The sequence below is a fragment of the Cherax quadricarinatus genome, chromosome 30 (genome assembly GCF_038502225.1).
Source record: "Cherax quadricarinatus isolate ZL_2023a chromosome 30, ASM3850222v1, whole genome shotgun sequence".
Lineage (NCBI taxonomy): Eukaryota > Metazoa > Arthropoda > Malacostraca > Decapoda > Parastacidae > Cherax > Cherax quadricarinatus.
The window spans coordinates 3,994,344-4,000,343 of record NC_091321.1 but is presented as its reverse complement, the minus strand read 5'-3'; positions in this window follow the sequence as shown (position 1 = coordinate 4,000,343).

The following is a 6,000-nucleotide window of genomic DNA, read 5'->3' as shown; positions in this document are numbered from 1 at the left end:
TTGTAGGAAAATTAACCTAACCTTGTAAAACTCTCTGTAAAAACAGCAGCGCCGTATAGCCCTTGTGACTTAGCGCTTCTTTTTGATTATAATAATAATAATAATGTGTAAAAAACAAAAAATAATAGGATAAGAGAAGAATTATGAAGCTGAAATATGACCTCACTTATCACCTAGAATCGTACTCACTGATCGTGGGAGTGTAGTGATTATTTAGTCAAATCACATGTAAAAATTTTATAAGGGACATATTAGTCATACATGGAGAGGGTTTCGGGGGTCAACACCCCCGCGGCTCGGTCTGAGACCAGACCTCATGGTGGATCAGGGTCTGATCAACAAGGCTGTTACTGCCGGCCGCACGCAATCTGACATACGAACCACAGCCCGGTTGGTCAGGTACTGATTTTAGGTGCCTGTCCAGTGCCTTCTTGAAGACAGCCAGGGGTCTATTGGTAATCCCCCTTATGTATGCTGGGAGGCAGTTGAACAGTCTTGGGCCCTGGACACTTATTGGGTTGTCTCTCAGTGTACTCGTGGCGCTCCTGCTTTTCATTGGAGGAATGTTGCATCTCCTGTCGAGTCTTTTGCTTTCATAGGGAGTGATTTTAGTGTGCAGGTTTGGTGCCAATCCCTCCAGGACCTTCCAAATGTACGTATACGAATTATCACATCTCTCCCGGTGGCCTGGTGGCTAAAAGCTCCCGCTTCACACACGGAGGGCCCGGGTTCGATTCCCGGCGGGTGGAAACATTTCGACACGTTTCCTTACACCTGTTGTCCTGTTCACCTAACAGCAAATAGGTACCTGGGTGTTAGTCGACTGGTGTGGGTCGCATCCTGGGGGACAAGATTAAGGACCCCAATGGAAATAAGTTAGACAGTCCTCGATGACGCACTGACTTTCTTGGGTTATCCTGGGTGGCTAACCCTCCGGGGTTAAAAATCCGAGCGAAATCTTATCTTCCAGGGAATCAAGGCCCACAACATCTCTCTCTCTCTCTCTATCAAGGTTGACACATTTTCCCTGCCTCTTTGACTGGGTTACTATGTTCACTTAACAGCAAATGGTTGACTAAAATTTTGTCTATCATAGTGGGTAGTATCCTAAGAATGACCCCAATGGGTAATAGTGAAAACTTAGCATATAACACCAACAAGGTGTAGTTAAACACATGACCAAACACTTAAAACCTGAGTACTAACTGTTTTGCTCAGTCCTGTTTCATAATATGGAGTGAACAAGATCCCAGGATCGAATTTTTTTCCATAATAAAGTGTCCTAAGTGTTTGCTCATGTCTGTAATTAACCACAATGAGTAAAGAGCACTGCTTTACTTTTATGTGTTCCTGGGTTAATAATCTAAATGCAAATAAGTTACTTTGACTTCTTTTAGGTGTCCTAGGTAATTTACATATGTTACTATGAAAGACAATGGTAATCATCCAACATTACGTAAAACTGTACCTAAATTAACTTACTGGTTTGATTGATAGCATCCTCGCCTCACACACTAAGGCTCGGGGATAGATCCCAGGCACAGGTAAAACACTGTACATGATTCCTCACACCTGTAGTCCCTGTTCACCTAGCAGTAAGTAGGTACCTGGATGTTAGCCGAATGTTGTGGGTCGCATCCTGGTGGACAAAATTAACGTAAGTGACAAAATTAACGTAAGTTAAAAAATTAACGTAAGTTAATTTTGTCACCGTGTGAAGCGAGAGCGTTAGCCTGGTGGCTAACGCTCTCGCTTCACACGGTGAGCGTCCGGGTTCGATTTCCGGCGAGGGTACAACATTGGGCATGTTCCTTTTCACCGGTTGTCTATGTTCACCCATCAGTAAAATGAGTACCTGGGTGTTAGTCGACTGGTGTGGGTCGCATCCTGGGACAAAACTGACCTAATTTGCCCGAAATGTTCTGCATAACAAGCGACTTTCTATAAAGTATGTCAATGACGTCAGCAAGGTCTGTATCGGTTGTATCATGTGCTTGTAAAAATAAATATAATTATTATAACATCTGAGTTTCGAGTCGACATAGTCGCCCGTTTTCTTATCAAGGTTAATATTAGAAAGAATGGAAACCTCAAGTAACATACACAGGGATTACTATCTCAGAATCTTACTCTAACCAACTGTTGTTATATTAATTGTATTCAAAACCGACAATTAAATAATAAGACACATATGTAACTCTTGGGTCTCTTTATTGTGGTGATGTTTCGCCAACCAATGTCTTTATCGCTCTATACAGTCATTATAATATCGGTATACAATACCGACATGCAGATAATGCGCAACACTTGTATCTCTATGTCGGAAAAATTTCGCCTGCGCAACAGGTTTCTTCAGTCGAATACAGTGGTGACTAAAATACTGGAGACAGTTGAGGAAGAAGGCTTGAAGTGCTCAGTCCCAGCCTTCAGTCCTAAGTCCTGATAGAAGCTTGAACATTAGATCATCGTGTCAAAGCCTGTCAGTGTTAATTGCATGTTGTGTTGCTCGGTTTTCTGAAACCAAACTGTTTCTCGGTGAAGAGATGGCGGAATTCCATGTAGTAGTTTATCCTGTTAGATTTTTTTCAAATATATTTCCAGTGATTTCTAAGAGAGATTGGCTTGTAGTTCTCGGGCTTGTACTTAATCGGGCTTGGCAATGAATAGTATTTTTCTTGTTTTGAATCCCTTAGCGAAGTAGCAGAAAACAAATATTTAATTATAGATGTTACGGAGTGATTCCTTGTAGTTAATGGGGAGGTATTTCACTTGCCTGTTATTTCCGAGAGTCCTAGGGTATTGTTTCTTGGTTTGCCAGTAACCAGTCTAGTGTCCTAAAGGGTGATGGGCTAAGTGAGGGGGTTGATCATCAGTGAGGTTGGCCACATTCATTGCAGGTAAAGGATGGATGCTTCCCGTATTTTCATCTTTCCACTAGACGATCCTGCTCTAATGGTTATTTTTAAACATCCTTCTGCTGTTATGAGAGTATTCTCTCCCACAGATTCCATGAGGTTCGCTCAATCTTGGTGGACATCATCGCTGATAGTCGTTTCTTCAGCGTCTTCGTCTGTGTATATATATGCATTCTAGATACTGAGTGATTGTAATTGAGTCACCAAACAATTTCCATAGTTTCATCCAGAACTAGGCAGAATACGTATCTCTTGAACCGATTTGCTTGGTAAACTAGATATTTGCAGGTATTCCTTTTAGGGTGTAAGGGCAACAATTTCTCTGCTCAGTGCTTGCAAGGTTATTGTGGTGTAGAGGGTCAGCTTGTCTTGTGCCTGCTGCGTTTCATCTGGCAGCTTCTCATTTTATCCCTTATTTCTCTAGGAAGTTTGTGCAGGTGGAATACTCAAGAAGTTTGGTTACAGCATGTCAATGGTGTTTCTTCAGTTCTCTTATGAATGACTTTTACAGCTTGACTAATGACAGTGGAAGGTTAGCTCTCTATAGAGTACGATGATCTACTCGTAACTAATGGAGTTCCTATAAGGATGAAAGCCTTGGGCAACGGAAAGGATTAGTTTGTAGTTAGAATAAAACCAGGATGTATTCAGATCCAACGTTACCCCCTGAGGTCATCCTACAGTGGGACAAGTAGCAGTCTCTGTAAAGATTACGTCTAGGATATTTGTTCTGTGTCCTGTGAATGTCTTGAAAAATGACCCTTGGAATATGAAGATTTAGTTTTTATGATGTAGAAAAGTTTATATGACTTAAGACGAAGAAACTAATACCACCACCACCACCACCACCAGAGGTATACTAGATTTTTTGCTTTCAGAGACTATAGTTGAACACTGGAACAATGGATTTTTCAAAAAAATATATAATAAAATAACGGGACACCATGAACATAGCTCTGCTCCAGTAGCTACAAATATGTAATTACTGAATATGTATTATCAAACATGCACGCTTGCCCCCCCCCCTCTCTATCTATCTCTGGCTATATAATTGTCGACCTACAAATACAAAGCTCCCGGTTTGGTCCCCAGCACTTACGCAGTTTGTTACACGATATGGGAAAATGTTCATTTCATTGACAAAAGTGATGGGCAATTGATCTGTTACTGTATCCGCAAAGCCATTATGGTGTCGGAACTCTTATGTAAAAGTGAGATGAGCAACAACTGGGGTTGCTCACCACAGCATGGTTGGTCGAGCAGATGCTGCCCACCACAACTTGGGAGGTAATTTCTTGTTCCCTGTTCGATCCCCACGCAATCCATGAAAAAGTTACAGCTGTTTATTACAGTTAGGTTACACAGACGGCTGCTTGGGGACGAGAAGAGATGCTCGTGAAGATTTGGAATTTAGAATTACATTTAGTGGCAACTGTTAATTCTTCCTGGTCCAGTTAGCAAACGGGCAAAATTAGAAACATTATTTCCCGGTCCACAGTAGGATTCGAACCTACACACTCTGTATCAAAGTACACAGTACTTTCTTAAGATGAAGAGCACGCGAAAGAAAAAGAGAGAGAAAGAGAAAGAGAGAGAGTTCGTAAAGTTATCTCTTGTGCCAATCAGCTGATTGCCTGGCTCGTGAAAAATATCACATTCATAATCGGATGAAACGCTGAATACTACACCAGGAATTTTGTACTATTGAATGTAATCCTCATGACAAAAAAAAAAGAAAGATAAAAAGCATTTTTATTGAAAATTATAATAATTTGTTAACGTGTTGCAAACAAATATTTCCTGGAAGCTGATTAAATATAAAGTGTATCAGTTATTTTGACATTGTTGACCGAAGTTACTGATTTTTGTTTTTGTGTGTGTACTCACCTAGTTGAGGTTGCAGGGGTCGAGTCCAAGCTCCTGGCCCCGCCTCTTCACTGGTGTGTGTGTGTGTGTGTGTGTGTGTGTGTGTGTGTGTACTCACCTATTTGTGGTTGCAGGGATCGAGTCTTAGCTCCTGGCCCCGCCATCACTTTTGTGTTTGTGTGTGTGTGTGTGTGTGTGTGTGTGTGTGTGACTGCTTTTCTACGCTGTTTTAACGCTACAGGTTTGATAAGGTTCATCAGGAAACAGAAATAGTGTTTCTTGACACAGGTCTCAGTCATATGATGATCCACCACTGGAGCTTTTGGTCATCAGAGCGAGGCCTTCCACTGGCTTACCCCTCCATTCCTTTAACAGTTACCATTAGATAATCCATTACCTACACATAAAAAAAAAGAGACGAGAAAAGCCTTAAGAGAATTTGAAATTTGACTTTCAATGGGAATTGTGGATAATTTCATATCCTAAGCTCAAAATTTCCCACATAAGAGTTATCATTAAAATAAAGTCGTTATCAGTTCGGACTTTAATGAATATGTATGTTTGTCAGCGTCACTCTGTGAAATGCTGGATATTTACTTATTCCTGAATTAAATGTTATAACATCAGAATGGTAAGGTTTATATTATAATATAAATTGTAAGGAAAGATTGATTGCACTACTAAGTCACAACATTATTGCTTAGGAACTCATACATATGACTGCTTAATAACAAGTTAGCTCCTCGCCCCAGGTAGCGCATAGCCAGAGCTAGGGGAAAAAATTCTATTAGAACAGACACCCAAGAGGAAGGCATTGGCACATTCTGCTTCGCGACTCGTGGCGCAGTTTAGTATCTGTTAAGCACCCCAGATCCACTCTATTGTCGGTAGTCAAAAGATTATAAAGGCACATAATTGATCCAGGGACTGGGTCGCAAAGTTTTGATAGCTGAGCAAATTAGTGGTAATGAACTATTTACGTGTTTATATCTGGTAACAATCGCAATGAGGTATTTATGCAGACATGAATTCGGTCACACAAAAAAATAAGTGGTAATACAGTGGGCAAAGTCAGGGTATTTTCCAGAATTGTTGGCAATAACCACTGTGGATAAAATACTTTAACATTTCTTGAATATTTCTGAGTGAGTTGTCTGTGAATTCATTAATTTTATCGCATTCCAGCACATAATGACGCAAGGTGTGGCAATTGCCCATC